The sequence below is a fragment of the Ipomoea nil genome, unplaced genomic scaffold (genome assembly GCF_001879475.1).
Source record: "Ipomoea nil cultivar Tokyo-kokei standard unplaced genomic scaffold, Asagao_1.1 scaffold2480, whole genome shotgun sequence".
NCBI classification, from domain to species: Eukaryota; Viridiplantae; Streptophyta; class Magnoliopsida; order Solanales; family Convolvulaceae; genus Ipomoea; species Ipomoea nil.
In genome coordinates, this window is record NW_017618908.1 from 148,542 (window position 1) to 166,937 (window position 18,396).

The following is an 18,396-nucleotide window of genomic DNA, read 5'->3' on the forward strand; positions in this document are numbered from 1 at the left end:
AAGCATAATAATTAATAAAAATTAAACTTTTTTAAAGTAATATTAATTATATATTATTCCAACATTTTCCATTGCATCATGCAAATTAAATTTTATTGGCTTCTCCTTATAAACTTTTTAAACTAGCTACCTCATATCCGCATTAATCTACAAATTAAAATGGTACTTAATTGTTATAATCTTTTAGTATTTATATATATCCGGGTAAAAAGTTTGTTAGTTTTTGTTTGGGGTTTTAGAAGGAACCTTATCGGACATAGTGTAAGAAGCTTCCTTAATCACTATATAATTAAAAGACAATACATACACATATAATGGTTGTTTTTAACTAAGATCATGATCAATAATATAATATAAATATATAATGTCTCACATTGTATATATACACACACTAAACTAGCTTATAGCTTCTAAGTTCTAAGCCACTGCACTCATTATCCATACGTCCCCTGCCCTAATTAGGATTAATGGAAAACGTAAGGTCTGATCATCATCTCCGCCGTTTATGTAATTTGTTGATGACAAGGTTTTGTGAATGGAGGAACGTTAACGTCACCTTTGCCGACATGAAAGTTTACATCGTATCTTGCGTCATACAAACACGACAGCGAAGTCCCCCGCATTAATCTATGTCGTCGATTTTGCTGCCAACCGCCGTTTGTCCTGTTCTCTACATGGCTTGCATAGTGCACTCCGCCGGTGACTTGATTTATTGGGGTTACCGGCGATCAATGATGTACATCCGACAATTTTTGAGGTTCCTCAACTACCTCATCAGCTCCCGTCGTCCTTTACTCCCTCGCTAACTAATTAAAACTCTCCAAGGACGTTGAAGAAGCGTTTTTGTTTTCAAAATAATAATCTAATGGGAGACAAAATGATGAAATTCAAATTGATGTCTATCCTTTAGAAAAGGGAAAATGACGAGTTTGGTCCTTGAGTTATAAGTGATGACTCAGTACGTTCTTGTGTTATTACTCTATCTATATTTAGTTCATTGGTTATGAGCAGACTAAGCATGTGAAGATTGGCTATCACTTTGTCCGGGACTTTCAGATTAATTTTGTGTCTACAAAAGATCAGTTAGTTAGCTGATATTTTCACAAAGCCGCTACCAGCACCTCGTTTTGGAATTCTTAGGGACAAGTTCAACGTTGTTTTCCTTCCCACTTGTGCTTGAGGGGGTGTGTTAGAGATATTAAGCTTTGAGTGGTTCTAGTTGGTTATGCCTCAACTAGCTAGTTCCCTATTGTATAGGTGTAGATATCTTATACTTGTACTCATGTATTATCCTACTGTTAGTGCAATACAAATTATATGCTTCTCTCATCTGCAACACTCAAATGATCACAAGAAAATAAATTACTAATCAAAAAATCAATAAAGAGTTACTGAAATTTGTGATTATCAAGCTAAGTATGGATCAACTTAACTAATGGAGTTTACTAAGGATTTTGATTGAAAATTAATTATTAAATTTTGGTAGCAGATCATTTTTTTTTTTACATACATCAATAATTCAAATATTCATAAAATTATATATATATATATATACTAGTTTTACACGCGCATTGCGCGAATGAGTTAATGCCCAATGTTTATTTGAAAGTATATCAAGCAAGATTATATATGAAAAGTTCATACATAAGTAATTTAATGTTGAATTTGTTTATTTAAATATGTAACTCATAATATATGAATACAAGATAATATAGGAGATTCATTATAATTGTCACTAAATTTTTTTAATGAATGCACATACAAGATCAATGAATGAATCAACGGTACCAGTCCTTTAGGTGTTTTGCTCAGTGTTCATTTAGTTCAACCCAAAGATAATGTAACCCAAAGATTGAACGGTTGGTAAATATGATGTAATTGAACGGTTGGTTATTCAACAATTCAACAATTTATTCCAAACTACTAAAAATACAAACACTACAATTTACAATATTTTCACTTAGCGTTTTGGAGAATGATTTCCCCGAAACACCCCTGTATTTTTTTAAAAAAAAAATATTTACTATATAACCGTTTCGACTCCTTAAATAACAAGAGTCAATTTAGATGGCTCCCTGCTTACCCATCAACGGATGGGCAAGCTTAATTTCAAAATTGGAGCCTTGAGGCTCAAGGCTCCCATGCCACTTTTCCCACCAATGTGGGAAAAGTAGAAAAACTAAGGGGAGCCGAACATTGATTTGAATAAATTACATGAGAAAAATTAAAATCTGAACAATATGAACCATTCATTTGATTTAATAATTTGACGGACATTTTTTCTATCCATTATAGGTCTAACTTCCTAGTTTTACACGCGCATTGCGCGAATGGTTAATGCCTAATATTTATATTTAAATAAATATTTGAAAGTATATTAATGCAAGATTATATAGGAGAAGTTCATACATAGGTAATTGAATGTCGAATTTGTTTATTTAAATATGTAACTTAAAGTATATGAATGCAAGATAATATAGGAAATTCATTATAATTGTAAATTTATATTAGTTATAATATATTTAATGAATACACAATAAGTATTTTACATACAGTATAAATGAATAAATCAACAGGGCTATTTTGAAATTTTTTCATTTTCTAGGTTTGCCAAATTGATTGCAACATTGTTGTAGTCTCGGCATCTTTTCAACGCATCAAGTGTGTTATGATGTTCTATTGCCTTATATTGACAGTTTTAATAATGAATTTTAAGTGTAGTTACGTAAAATAATGATATAATTAACATTTACATATTATTATCAACATAAAAACATATCAGTCATTTAGGTGTTCTGCTCGGGGTTCATTTGGTTTAACCATTATTGTTGAAAGAGTTATTGTGAATAAAGAAATTCATACTTTAAGGAATAAGATAAGATAAAGTAGTAAAAAATTGAACATTTTAAATATAATGTAGTCCAAAGATATTACGAGGTAGTTTCCCCCTTCAATTTGTTAGGTTATATGATTGGTTTCAAAGAATTTTATTTTTATTTTTTTCATGGTATTAATAAAATACTTGGTAAATAAATATATAACATTACCAAAAAAAATAATTACAACCTTGATATTTAATTACAAGATAGTGTAACATGAAAGTAATGGACAATGTAATGAATATCAATTGATGAATTTGAATGTAAAGAATTTTATAAGTATTGGAGAAAATAAAGACAATATAACTAATGAAATTATTTCTCTTATTTAATTTATTGATAATGAATAATTTTTAAATAAATACATTGTAGACACATAATTTTAAATTAAAGCATTGCATATGTATCATTTTTTGTTGTAGATACTAATTTATTTAATTTAATAAGAGTAAAATAGAGTGAGAAACTTATTTATGCCAACTTTGATTGGAATGAGATTTGAACCTAAGACCTTTCTTATTGAAATCAATGAGTAAGTTAACAGAGAATATAATTTTTAACGGAAAAGTTAACGGTGTGTGGGTATTTAAGGAAAGAAAAGCATATAATTAAGTATAAATTTTGAAATCTCAAGGAAAAATTAAAATCTGAGCCATTCATTTGATTAAAAAATGTGACCGCCATTTTTTCTACCCATTATAGGCCTAACTCTCTTGGGCTCTTATTAGTATAGTAGATATATATATATATATATATATATAAATATATATATATATATATATATATATATATATATATAGGGTTAGTTCCTGTGACAACAGGTCTTTTCGTGCGATCATATATCATTAGTTATGCATAAATGCACTACACAGTGTTCGAAAATACATCATTATGTGTGGTGTATTTTTTTGTGTGGTGCATTTTTTTGACATTCATTCTGGTGTATTCTCGAACACTGTATGGTGCATTTATGCTTACCTAATGGTGTATGCTTCAGTGACCGCACGGGAAGACCTGTTCTAACAGGAACCAAAATATATATATATATATATATATATATATATATATATATATATATATATATATATATATATGGCTGGTTTTTTCATATAGTGTTGGGATTCCGATTTGACACAAATCAAAGGCAAATACTATAATATATATATTATACAAGTGTGAACGTACAATCACTGGATTGTTACTGGTAGCATCTCCATCCTATCCAGTTTTTTTGGCGGCCTGTAATTCTTCAAGGAAAGAGAGCTACAGACAACACTCACCGACGAGGCGGCCATGGCTGCTCCGGCGATCCACGGAGGTAAGCGGAAGCCGGTGGACGGAAAAAGAACCCCTGCGGCTATTGGAATTCCCAGGAGATTGTAACCCAAAGACCACAAGTAGTTCAAACGGATACGAGAAAAGGTTTTGTGGGAACTAGAGTTTGATAATTTTGAAAATGAATTTGGAAAGTAAAGAGAGTAGTTTGGTAATTTTGAAAATCGATTTTGAAGCTAAAGAGAGTAGTTTGATAATTTTGAAAATGATTTTTGAAGCTAAAGAGAGTAGTTTGATAATTTTGAAAATGATTTTTGAAGCTAAAGAGAGTAGTTTGATAAAGAGAGTTGTTTGGTAATAATTCAAATGAATTTTGAAGCTAAAGAGAGTAGTTTGGTAATTTTGAAAATGATTTTGGAAGCTAAAGAGAGTAGTTTGATAATTTTGAAAATGTTTTTGGAAGCTAAAAGATAAAGAGAGTAGTTTGATAATTTTGAAAATGATTTTGGAAGCTAAAGAGAGTAGTTTGATAATTTTGAAAATGATTTTTGAAGCTAAAGAGAGTAGTTTGATAAAGAGAGTTGTTTGGTAATAATTCAAATGAATTTTGAAGCTAAAGAGAGTAGTTTGGTAATTTTGAAATTGATTTTGGAAGCGAAAGAGATTAGTTTGATAATTTTGAAAAGGGAAAATTGTAAAAAATGCCCCTCTATAATATGCCAATTATCAATGTCACTCCTGAATTATGAGTGGTGTAAATGTTGCCCCTCAATTATCAAAATGGTGCACATATAGCCCTTCCCGTAACGGACATGTGGTTCCGAAGCTAAAAGCTAAAGAGAGTAGTTTGGCAATTTTGAAAAAGATTTTGGAAGCTAAAGAGTGTAGTTTGGTAATTTTGAAAAAGATTTTGGAAGCTAAAGAGAGTAGTTTGATAATTTAGAAAATGATTTTGGAAGCTAAAGAGAGTAGTTTGATAATTTTGAAAATGATTTTGGAAGCTAAAGAGAGTAGTTTGATAATTTTGAAAATGTTTTTGGAAGCTAAAGAGATTAGTTTGATAATTTTGAAAATGTTTTTGGAAGCTAAAGAGAGTAGTTTGATAATTTTGAAAATGATTTTGGAAGCTAAAGATAGTAGTTTGATAATTTTGAAAATGATTTTGGAAGCTAAAGAGAGTAGTTTGAAAATATTGAAAATGATTTTGGAATCTAAAGAGAGTAGTTTGGTAATTTTGAAAATGATTTTGGAAGCTAAAGAGAGTAGTTTGATAATTTTGAAAATGTTTTTGGAAGCTAAAGAGAGTAGTTTGATAATTTTGAAAATGATTTTGGAAGCTAAAAGATAAAGGGAGTAGTTTGATAATTTTGAAAATGTTTTTGGAAGCTAAAGAGAGTAGTTTGATAATTTTGAAAATGATTTTTGAAGCTAAAGAGAGTAGTTTGATATTTTTAAAGCTAAAGAGAGTAGTTTGATTATTTTGAAAATGAATTTTGAAGCTAAAGAGAGAAGTTTGGTAATTTTGAAAATGATTTTTTAAGCTAAAGAGAGTTGTTTGGTAATAATTCAAATGAATTTTGAAGCTAAAGAGAAAAGTTTGGTAATTTTGAGAATGATTTTTTAAGCTAAAGAGAGTTGTTTGGTAATAATTCAAATGATTTTTTAAGCTAAAGAGAGAAGTTTGGTAATTTTGAAAATGATTTTTTAAGCTAAAGAGAGTTGTTTGGTAATTATGAAAATGATTTTTGAAGCTAAAGAGAGTAGTTTGGTAATTTTGAAATTGATTTTGGAAGCGAAAGAGATTAGTTTGATAATTTTGAAAAGGGAAAATTGTAAAAAATGCCCCTCTATAATATGCCAATTATCAATGTCACTCCTGAATTATGAGTGGTGTAAATGTTGCCCCTCAATTATCAAAATGGTGCACATATAGCCCTTCCCGTAACGGACATGTGGTTCCGAAGCTAAATGCTAAAGAGAGTAGTTTGGTAATTTTGAAAGAGATTTTGGAAGCTAATGAGTGTAGTTTGGTAATTTTGAAAAAGATTTTGGAAGCTAAAGAGAGTAGTTTGATAATTTAGAAAATGATTTTGGAAGCAAAAGAGAGTAGTTTGATAATTTTGAAAATGATTTTGGAAGCTAAAGAGAGTAGTTTGATAATTTTGAAAATGTTTTTGGAAGCTAAAGAGATTAGTTTGATAATTTTGAAAATGTTTTTGGAAGCTAAAGAGAGTAGTTTGATAATTTTGAAAATGATTTTGGAAGCTAAAGATAGTAGTTTGATAATTTTGAAAATGATTTTGGAAGCTAAAGAGAGTAGTTTGAAAATATTGAAAATGATTTTGGAATCTAAAGAGAGTAGTTTGGTAATTTTGAAAATGATTTTGGAAGCTAAAGAGAGTAGTTTGATAATTTTGAAAATGTTTTTGGAAGCTAAAGAGAGTAGTTTGATAATTTTGAAAATGATTTTGGAAGCTAAAAGATAAAGGGAGTAGTTTGATAATTTTGAAAATGTTTTTGGAAGCTAAAGAGAGTAGTTTGATAATTTTGAAAATGATTTTTGAAGCTAAAGAGAGTAGTTTGATATTTTTAAAGCTAAAGAGAGTAGTTTGATTATTTTGAAAATGAATTTTGAAGCTAAAGAGAGAAGTTTGGTAATTTTGAAAATGATTTTTTAAGCTAAAGAGAGTTGTTTGGTAATAATTCAAATGAATTTTGAAGCTAAAGAGAGAAGTTTGGTAATTTTGAAAGTGTTTTTTTAAGCTAAAGATAGTTGTTTGGTAATAATTTAAAAGATTTTTTAAGCTAAAGAGAGAAGTTTCTTAATTTTGAAAATGATTTTTTAAGCTAAAGAGAGTTGTTTGGTAATTATGAAAATGATTTTTGAAGCTAAAGAGAGTAGTTTGATAATTTTGAAATTGATTTTGGAAGCTAAAGAGACTAGTTTGATAATTTTGAAAATGATTTTTGAAGCTAAAGAGATTAGTTTGATAATTTTGAAAATGAATTTGGAAGCTAAAGAGAGTAGTTTGATAATTTTGAAAATATTTTTGGAAGCTAAAGAGAGTAGTTTGATAATTTTGAAAATGATTTTGGAAGCTAAAGAGAGTAGTTTTACAATTTTGAAAATGATTTTGGAAGCTAAAGAGAGTAGTTTGGTAAATTTGAAAATGATTTTGGAAGCTAAAGAGAGTAGTTTAATAATTTTTAAAATAATTTTGGAAGCTAAAGAGAGTAATTTGATAACTTTGAAAATGATTTTGGAAGCAAAAGAGAGTTGTTTGGTAATTTTGAAAATGATTTTGGAAGCTAAAGAGAGTAGTTTGATAATTTTGAAAATGTTTTTGGAAGCTAAAAGATAAAGAGAGTAGTTTGATAATTTTGAAAATGATTTTTGAAGCTAAAGAGAGTAGTTTGATAAAGAGAGTTGTTTGGTAATAATTCAAATGAATTTTGAAGCTAAAGAGAGTAGTTTGATAAAGAGAGTTGTTTGGTAATAATTCAAATGAATTTTGAAGCTAAAGAGAGTAGTTTGGTAAATTTGAAAATGGTTTTTGAAGCTAAAGAGAGTAGTTTTACAATTTTGAAAATGATTTTGGAAGCTAAAGAGAGTAGTTTGAAAATATTGAAAATGATTTTGGAAGCTAAAGAGAGTAGTTTGGTAATTTTGAAAATGATTTTGGAAACTAAGAGAGTAGTTTGATAATTTTGAAAATAATTTTGGAAGCTAAAGATAATGAGAGTAGTTTTGTAATTTTGAAAAAGACTTTGGAAGATAAAGAGAGTAGTTTGGTACTTTTGAAAAAGATTTCGGAAGTTAAAGAGAATAGTTTGATAATTTTGAAAATGATTTTGGAAGCTAAAGAGAGTAGTTTGGTAATTTTGAAAATAATTTTTGAAGTTAAAGAGAGTGGTTTGATAATTTTGAAAATGAATTTGGAAAGTAAAGAGAGTAGTTTTGTAATTTTGAAAATGGTTTTTGAAACAAAAGAGAGTAGTTTGATAAATTTGAAAATGGTTTTTGATACTAACGAGAGTAGTTTGGTAATTTTGAAAATGGTTTTTGAAGCTAAATTGAGTAATTTGGTAATTTTGAAAATGATTTTGGAAGCTAAAGAGAGTAGTTTGATAATTTTGAAAATGATTTTGGAAGCTAAAGAGAGTAGTTTGATAATTTTGAAAAGAATTTTGGAAGCTAAAGATAAAGAGAGTAGTTTGGTAATTTTGAAAAAGATTTTGGAAGCTAAAGAGAGTAGTTTGATAATTTAGAAAATGATTTTGGAAGCTAAAGAGATTAGTTTGATAATTTTGAGCATGATTTTGGAAGCTAAAGAGATTATAGTTTGATAATTTTGAAAATGATTTTGGAAGGTAAAGAGAGTAGTTTGATAATTTGGAAAATGATTTTGGAAGCTAAAGAGAGTAGTTTGACAATTTTGAAAATGAATTTGGAAGCGAAAGAGAGTAGTTTGATAATTTTGAAAATGAATTTGGAAGCTAAAGAGAGTATTTTGGTAATTTTGAAAATGATTTTTGAAGCAAAAGAGAGTTGTTTGATAATTTAGAAAATGATTTTGGAAGCTAAAAGCTATAGAGAGTAGTTTGGTAAATTTGAAAATGATTTTTGAAGCGAAACAGAATAGTTTGGTAATTTTGAAAATGATTTTGAAAGCCAAAGAGAATAGTTTGAAGTTTGATAATATTGAAAATGATTTTGGAAGCTAAAGATAAAGAGAGTAGTTTTGTAATTTTGAAAAAGACTTTGGAAGCTAAAGAGAGTAGTTTGGTAATTTTGAAAAAGATTTCGAAAGTTAAAGAGAGTAGTTTGATAATTTAGAAAATGATTTTGGAAGCTAAAAGATAAAGAGAGTAGTTTGGTAATTTTGAAAAAGATTTTATAAGCTAAAGAGAGTAGTTTGGTAATTTTGAAAAAGATATTGGAAGCTAAAGTGAGTAGTTTGATAATTTAGAAAAAGATTTTGGAAGCTAAAGAGAGTAGTTTGGTAATTTTGAAAAAGATTTTGGAAGCTAAAAAATGTATTTTGGTAATTTTGAAAAAGATTTTGGAAGCTAAAGAGAGTAGTTTGATAATTTAGAAAATGATTTTGGAAGCCAAAGAGATTAGTTTGATAATTTTGAAAATAATTTTGGAAGCTAAAGAGAGTAGTTTGATAATTTTGAAAATGATTTTGGAAGCTAAAGAGAGTAGTTTGGTAATTTTGAATATAATTTTGGAAGCTAAAGAGACTAGTTAGATAATTTTTAAAATGATTTTGGAAGCTAAAGAGAGTAGTTTGATAATTTAGAAAATGATTTTGGAAGCTAAAAGATAAAGAGAGTAGTTTGATAATTTTAAAAATGATTTTGGAAGCTAAAGAGAGTAGTTTGATAATTTTGAAAATGAATTTGGAAGGTAAAGAGAATAGTTTGGTAATTTTGAAAATGATTTTTGAAGCAAAAGAGAGTTGTATGATAATTTAGAAAATAATTTTCGAAGCTTAAAGATAAATAGAGTAGTTTGGTAATTTTGAAAATAATTTTTGAAGTTAAAGAGAGTGGTTTGATAATTTTGAAAATGAATTTGGAAAGTAAAGAGAGTAGTTTGGTAATTTTGAAAATGGTTTTTGAAGCAAAAGAGAGTAGTTTGATAAATTTGAAAATGGTTTTTGAAACTAACGAGAGTAGTTTGGTAATTTTGAAAATAGTTTTTGAAGCAAAATTGAGTAATTTGGTAATTTTGAAAATGATTTTGGAAGCTAAAGAGAGTAGTATGATAATTTTGAAAATGATTTTGGAAGCTAAAGAGAGTAGTTTGATAATTTTGAAATGGATTTTGGAAGCCAAAGATAAAGAGAGTAGTTTGGTAATTTAGAAAATGATTTTGGAAGCTAAAGAGATTAGTTTGATAATTTGGAAAATGATTTTGGAAGCTAAAGAGATTATAGTTTGATAATTTTGAAAATGATTTTGGAAGGTAAAGAGAGTAGTTTGATAATTTTGAAAATGATTTTGGAAGCTAAAGAGAGTAGTTTGATAATTTTGAAAATGAATTTGGAATCTCAAGAGAGTAGTTTTGATAATTTTGAAAATGAATTTGGAAGCGAAAGAGAGTAGTTTGAAAATATTGAAAATGATTTTGGAATCTAAAGAGAGTAGTTTTGATAATTTTGAAAATGAATTTGAAAGCGAAAGAGAGTAGTTTGAAAATATTGAAAATGATTTTGGAATCTAAAGAGAGTAGTTTGATAATTTTGAAAAAGATTTTGGAAGCTAAAGAGAGTAGTTTGATAATTTTGAAAATAATTTCTGAAGCTAAAGACAGTACTTTGGTAATTTTGAAAAAGATTTTGGAAGCTAAAGAGAGTAGTTTGGTAATTTTGAAAAAGATTTTGGAAGCTAAAGAGAATAGTTAGATAATTTAAAAAATGATTTTGGAAGCTAAAAGATAAAAATGGGTAGTTTGAAAATTTTGAAAATGATTTTGGAAGTTAAAGAGAGTAGTTTGATAATTTTGAAAATGAATTTGGAAGGTAAAGAGAGTAGTTTGGTAATGTTGATGGTAGGGAATATCCCGACCGACATAAGCTCCACCACGACCGACTTGCCTTTGTCTTTCTCTCATGATCTTTGCAGGTGGCAGGTCGGGCTTTTTCCATGAAGACCCCGGTCGGGAATGGCCGGGAGTTGCCCGAGCGATGGTGTCGACCACCGAGCGGTAGCCCTTCGACGAAAGAGCTGGCACAAGGGCGCGAAAGGACGCGTGGCGGTTCTTCATGGCGACAGACAGGGCACCCGGGAAGGTGACACGTGGTGGCTACGTGGAAGACATGCCGAGCGGCTGGAATCCTGTCCCCGGCATAGCGGCTATAAATACCCACAGTAGTTACAGTGTAGAGGACTTTTGGACGATCGATAGGTTGTTGTTAGAGAATCCCGACCGCAGTCAGTCGGTACTCAGAGCAGCCAAGTAGATTGTACTTAGGGCCTTTACCGGGATCAATAAAGATTTTACTCGCTTTAATTGGTCTCGTGTATTTTATATTGCTCACGTAGAATTAGCTGTATCATTTTGGCGCCGTCTGTGGGGACCCGTCCGAGAAACCAACGTCTTGACGAGCACCCAATCACCATACCAGCATGTATCCGTGGGCACACAACAACTTCGCTGACGACCAGGCGGATGCGGCGAGCTCCTCCGACCACTATGCTACACAACAGCAGGGTCAGACGATGGATCTCAACCTCAACCTCTCACCACCGCATCCGTCGAATACATACCCGGCCGCCCAGCAGCCGGTGAATTACATACAACCGGGATACCCACCACCCGGTCTGCCATACCAGCAGCCGCCGATGATGTATCCCGCCCAGTATCCATACCCGGTCCCACCTCCACCGTACGGATATTGGCCAGGCCAACCGATGTGCTACACTTCCCCGGTTGGTTATCCACCATATACGCCAACTTATACAGCTCCAGCCGCCGCCCCTCCAGTACAACCGACCGCACAAGTAGAGCCGCAGCGTCAGTCCACTTCCCGGGCTCGACGCTCGGCTCATTCGCGGTTGGGGTCGGGGGTGCCGATGCGATGGAGGCACCAGCTCAGGCCGTTCAAGCGGAGGACCCTGAAGAGGTTGCCCGAGCGGTAGCTTTTGATCGTCTTCGACCGGAGATGCGCCAGCGTTTGGGACCCCAAGACCCGAACCGCAGGCAAGAGGACGTACAAATGCAGGAAGCTAGCCACGAGGCTTCATCCGGGTATAGCGGGTCGAGATCTCACCGACGGCGACGCGCTCGGGACACAGCCCAAGCCGCTCAAGCCGCCGAGCTCAACGAAACCCGAGGATTGCTCTACAACCTCCAGGCTGAAGTTGCGCAGCTCAGGAGTGCGTATCCTACAGCACCCCCGGCCGACCGATCGACCCTACACCAAACGCCTTTCACAGCAGCGGTAATGGCTCAACCTTACCCGCTCGACTTAAAGGTCTCGGGAGAGAAGAGTTACGACGGTCGGACAGATCCTGAGGCTCACGTGAATGATTTTTTCAGCAATATGATGCTGAAGGGCGTTTCAGATGCCGTGATGTGCAGGGCCTTCTACTCAACGCTCACCGGTCGGGCGGCAGAATGGTTCCGAACCCTGCAGCCGGGGTCAATCGACAAATTTGAGACCCTGGCGATCAAGTTTGTACGGAAGTTCATTACTTCCAAAGTGGTGAGGAAGTCCTACATGTACCTCGAAAAGGCCAAGCAGCTCGAAGGGGAAAGCTTGACCGACTTCCTCATCAAGTGGAAGGCGGCGGTCGGGGAGGTCGAGCCCATGGATGATGCGACCGCCACCCACATGCTTCACATCTCCCTCCGGGCGGGATACTTGTACCAGGATTTTATCCTCCACCCCCCGACCACATATGAGGAGGCCCTCCGAAGGGTCACTGATTACGCCAACGCAGGTGAGGCGAATGCCGTCAAGCGCTTGCAGGAGGTCGGCTCTTCGTCTCGTAAACCGGCCATCCGGGCGGAACATCGATCGGGAGATGACAATCCCCGACCTCGCACCAGGCATGGCGAGTTTACGGCCTTGAACCGATCCGCAGCGGAGGCCATGCAGTACGCCCAGTCCTGCAATCTCATCAAACTTCCCCATCCCGATCGAGACGGCCCTGACAAGAGTAAGCACTGTGCTTACCATCGGTGCGCCGGGCATGACACCGAGGAGTGTACCCACTTGCGCCAATTATTGGAAGATTTGCTCAATTTGGGAAAATTGGACAAGTGTGTGGGAAAGAGGGAAGACAGCAAGAGAAATACCGATCGAAGGGATCACAGACGATCTCATCACCGCTCTGATCGGTCGGGCCAGGACCGAAGAGACGATCGAAGGGACGATCGTCATGATGACCGACGAGACCCTGACCCTCCGTCCGGTAGCCGCCCGTCCGGAAAACCAACCATCCATGTCATTTTTGGTGGGCTGGAAGATGCTTCCCGACCGCGGACAAATTGCCCGGTCGCATTAGTGGATTCCCGGGAGATCGGGAAGAGGCAGAAGATGGAGCCCATAACCTTCACCCTCGAGGACCAACCCACCAGCAGTGATCACGGCATGGAGGCGCTCGTGGTCACGATTGACGTCAAGGGGACGGATGTCCAAAGGGTTATGGTTGACACGGGCAGCAGTGTGAACGTCCTATACTTGGACGTGTTTGAGAAGCTTGGCCTTGACAGGAAGGAGCTGACTCCGGTCGGTGTACCACTGTCAGGATTTACCGGGGCTCTTATTTACCCCGAGGGAAAAATAACGCTCCCGGTCGAGATCGGCACGCCTCCGAAGTCGATCCAGACGGAGCTGGAATTTGTTGTGGTCAACCTCCATTGCGTCCACAACATTATCTTGGGCCGACCCGCCATTATGAAGATCGGTGGGATAATTTCTATGCCTCACCTATGCATGAAATTCCCCACCCCCAACGGGGTCGGCGTGGTCCGTGGCGATGTCCAATCCGCCCGGAAGTGTTACACCCGAGCGGTTAATCGACGTGACTCCGGTCCGTCTTCCCGGGTGAACACCATAGCCAAAGAGGAGGTTAACGAACGGAAGGAGCAGCCTGAGCCTTCCGAGGAAATTGAAGAAGTTCCCCTGTCCGAGGACCGCCCGGACAGAAAGATAAAGATTGGACGAGCCCTCACCCCCGAGATCCGAGCGGAAGTTCTGGCCGTGCTCCGGGAGTATGCAGATATCTTTGCATGGGGGCCCGAAGACATGCCCGGGATCGATCGATCGGTCATTTGTCACAAACTGGCCGTCGATCCCGCAGCTAAGCCGGTCGTGCAAAAGACACGACACCTTTCCTCCGATCGCCGCGAGTTTGTAAGAGAAGAAGTCAAAAAGATGGCGGCGATCGAGCACATCCGTCCGGTGGTCTATCCTGAGTGGGTGGCAAATATTGTTCTTGTTCCTAAGCCCCCGGCATGGAGGATGTGCATCGACTTTACGGACCTCAACAAAGCCTGTCCGCTCGACCCGTATCCTCTACCGAGCATTCATCAGATGGTCGACGAGACGGCTGGGGCCGAGTTAATGAGCTTCATGGATGCCTTTAAGGGGTACCATCAGATCATGATGCACCATGAAGACGAGAACAAGACAGCCTTCGTGACCCCGGATGGGCTGTATTGTTACCGAGTGATGCCGTTCGGCCTCCGAAACGCAGGAGCGACCTACCAAAGGATGGTCAACATGCTCTTTGCTGATCTACTGGGCCGAACAATGGAAGCTTACATCGATGATATGTTGGTCAAGAGTCGGTACCGATCCGACCACACTCGGGACCTTCGGGAGTGCTTCCAGATCATGAGGAAGTACCAATTGCGGCTGAACCCGACCAAGTGTACATTCGCGGTTCAGACCGGCAAGTTCCTCGGCTATATGATGACCAAGAGAGGAATCGAGCCTAACCCGGCAAAAGTAAAGGCGATTCTGGACATGCAGCCACCTTCCACCGTTCGGGAAGTCCAGCAACTGACCGGTCGGTTGGCAGCCCTCAGCCGGTTCCTCTCCAAGCTAGCTGAGCGCGCTTTACCTTTCTTCAAGGTATTGCGGAAGGTTAATGGATTCGTCTGGGACGAAGAATGCCGAGCGGCTTTTGACGAGCTGAAAGAGTATCTCATGTCACCGATCGTGCTCTCAAAGCCCGAGCTCGGAGAAGAGCTAGACGTGTACCTCGCCGTCTCCGATCGTGCAGTAAGCGCAGTTCTGTGCCGAACCGATCCGGAAGGGGTCCAGCGACCGGTGTACTATGTAAGCCACGCGCTACATGGTCCCGAGCTCCGGTACTCCCGGTTAGAGAAGGTCGTCTATGCCTTATACATTGCTGCAAAGAAGTTGGCTCCCTACCTCCAAGGTCGAGCAATTCGCGTGCTGACCGATCAGCCAATCGGGCCAGTCCTCCGAACTGCTTCATCATCAGGTCGCCTAGTCAAATGGGCGTTAATGTTGACCCAGTACGCGATCGAATACCGACCAAGACCGGCTATTAAGGGTCAAGCTCTTGCGGATTTCTTGGTTGAGTGCACCGCCCGGGATACCCGGCCTCCTGAGGTTGCGGATCCCGAGGCTGAGTGGTGGTCGCTGGCTACAGATGGGTCGAGTAGCAAAAAAGGGGCAGGAGGAGGAGTGGTGGTCACGAGCCCGGAAGGATTCAAGATCTATTTTGCTCTTATGTACCAGTTCCACCCGACCAACAACGAAGCCGAGTACGAAGCATTCGTTAATGGCTTGCAGTGCGCTCGGGACTTGGGGGCTGAATACATTCAAGCTCAGACAGATTCCGCGCTCGTGGTCGGGCAGGTCCTCGGGGACTATGAAGTCAATGGCGAGCGTTTGCAGCTGTATCGAGACCTTGCCATGGAAAAGCTCGCTCAGTTCCGGGGGTATACCGTCCGACATATACCCCGGTTGGATAACGCCGATGCGGATATCTTGTCTAAACTGGCCCAAGACGCCCCGGAGCACATTTCGAAGATAGCTCGGATCTTGGTGATCCCAAGACACAGTATTCACCGTCTACCGGTCAATCCCATCCAACCGGTAGATGACAACTGGATCACCGATCTGAAGGAGTATCTCGAGCACGATCGCCTCCCCCACGACCCGCAGCGTGCTCGAAAGGCCAAGCTAAGAGCCCCAAGGTTCCAAGTCTTGGACGGTCGTCTGTATAGGCGATCGTATGGAGGCCCCCTCATGCGTTGCTTGACCGCATTCGAGGCTGAGTTGGTCATGAAGGAGCTACACTCGGGAATTTGCTCTTCACATCAAGGAGGTCGATCCCTGGCCCGTCGTATCATGTTGATCGGGTACTATTGGCCGTCCCTCCAGCTAGACTGTGAAAAGTTAGCTCGGGAATGTGAGACGTGCCAACTGTACGCCCGAATGCCTGAACGACCGGCAACGTTCTACCAGCCAGTCACGACCGCAATTCCTTTCGCAAGGTGGGGGGTAGACATCTTGGGCCCCTTTCCTCAGCTCTCCGGTCGGAGAAAGTTCGTGATCGTCGCCATAGATTACTTCTCCAAGTGGATAGAAGCCGAGCCTTTAGCTACGATCACATCTCAGCAATGTGCTCGCTTCCTTTGGCGCAATGTCATTTCCCGTTTTGGCGTGCCCGTGCATCTCATTAGCGACAACGGTCGCCAGTTTGTGAGCCAATACTTCCAGAATTTCTTGGCCACGATCGGGACGACTCACGTCCGGTCGTCGGTCGCTTACCCACAGGGAAATGGACAAGTGGAGAATGCTAACCGGACGATATTGGAAGGTCTGAAAAAGAAGTTACACTCGGCCGGTCGTAGTTGGGCCGATGAGTTGTCATACGTTTTGTGGACTTATCGGACGACCCCGAGGGAAGCTACTTTGGAGACCCCTTTCGCCCTGGTTTACGGAGCCGAGGCCCGACTTCCGATCGAGGCCTGGATTCCGACCGATCGAGAGAGAACCTACAACGCGGAAGAGAACGAGCACGCGATGGCCGTGGACCTTGATGGGGTCGAGGAAAAACGAGAGCTAGCCGCTCGACGCATAGCCGAGTATCAAAAGCGCGTCAAGAGCTCTAAAGATGTTTGGGTCAACCCTCGTTATTTCCAAGTCGGAGACTACGTTCTACGACGAAGGGAGGCCAGCCAACCTCTAGAGGGCGGAAAGCTAGCTCAGAACTGGGAAGGGCCGTACATCATCAATGTTGTCATACGGCCGGGTACATACCGACTAGAGACAACGACTGGTCGGCTAATCGAGGGGACTTGGAATTCCGAGCACCTCGTTCTTTTTAGGCATTAGCCTATTTTTTGTATTTTTAGACGAAGTGGGGGCTTGACCTGCGAGTTAGTCCCGGTCGTCATTTCTATATAAATTTATGGTTGTAAAATTAATTCAACCGCCTGCGTGCGGGAAAGTTTAATGTATATGCGATCGATGATTGCCCGACCGTCTGTATGCGGCGGCCCGATCGGTTATTTTCTTTCACCTTCGTTACATGCAGATCAGTTCAACATTTATCAACCGAGCGAAATCTATCGACCGGTCAAAACGCGCTCCACATTGGCGGACACCCAAGTCATGCCACTGACCGGGGAAGCCAGGAGCTCTCAGCATTATTCCCCGATCTGTCCAACTTCTGTCCACTATTGCACCCACTCGTGCCTCGAGCGCACAATAGTGTGGGGGCTGGGATAAGGAAGTATTCGCAGGCCCGTCGCTCGATTACATCCCGACCGTAGAGGCTTGTTTCCAAAAATTTTTCGACAAAGGCCCGGGGATCGGGTACACCCGATCGGTTGGCCAGATTTAACGTCGTAATATCAAACGCACGACCAGGCCATAAGGTCGTAAGGTCGGGCGTCGAGTGGGTCGAACCAGTGCAAGATCGGGCCACAAGGCCGCGAGGTCGAGAATTAAGGGTCAGCACTTACGCGATTAAAGATAAAAGTGCGAAAAGAAAGAACGAACGACGCAAGATAGAACCAAGAAATAAATTTTATTAATTGACAAAAGTTGCCCGGTACAATTCGGGACCGGGCTCCCGACCAATGGACCTTTACAAAAAAGAAGAAGAAGAAATGAGCCTATTCTACTTCTTCATCTCCCGAGCTCCGGCAGCCGGTTCCTTTCCGCTCGGGGTGGCCGCCGTTGATGCCCCGGCTTCAGACGCCTTGGCTTTTGGGGCGAAAGGAGAGGGACCGGGATCGGCTAGGTCCGGGGGTAATACCGAGAGGACCAGCTGAAGGTCTTCCCCGTCTAGGGCCTGCTCCAACCGGGAACGGACTCGTTCGAGCATCTTCCGTTTCCCGGCCGTAAAACCCCAGCGACCGAATGAGACGATTAGCTCTTCCCCGATCTCTGTTCCCCGGGCTGCTGTAAGGAAGGCCGAGCCCGAGTCCTTGTCCTTGAAGGCTGCCCGCGACAGCTCGCTCGGATTCTCGAGCTGAGCCTTCAGCTCTTTGGCCTCTCCAATCGCCCGACTGGCGACCTTCTCGGCGAGGACCCGCTCCTCGTCGCCCTTCTTCAGGGCCTTTTGCGCCTTCTCCAGCTCGGCCTGGAGCTCCTTGATCTCCTTCAGACGACGAGCGGCCGTCTTCTTATGATGATCAGCTTCCTCGGCCAGCATAGCCTGACCTTGAAGGAGTTGGGTCGCCCGGGAGATCTGCAGTACAGAAGGATATCCAGGGTTAGCCCTGGATATGTTA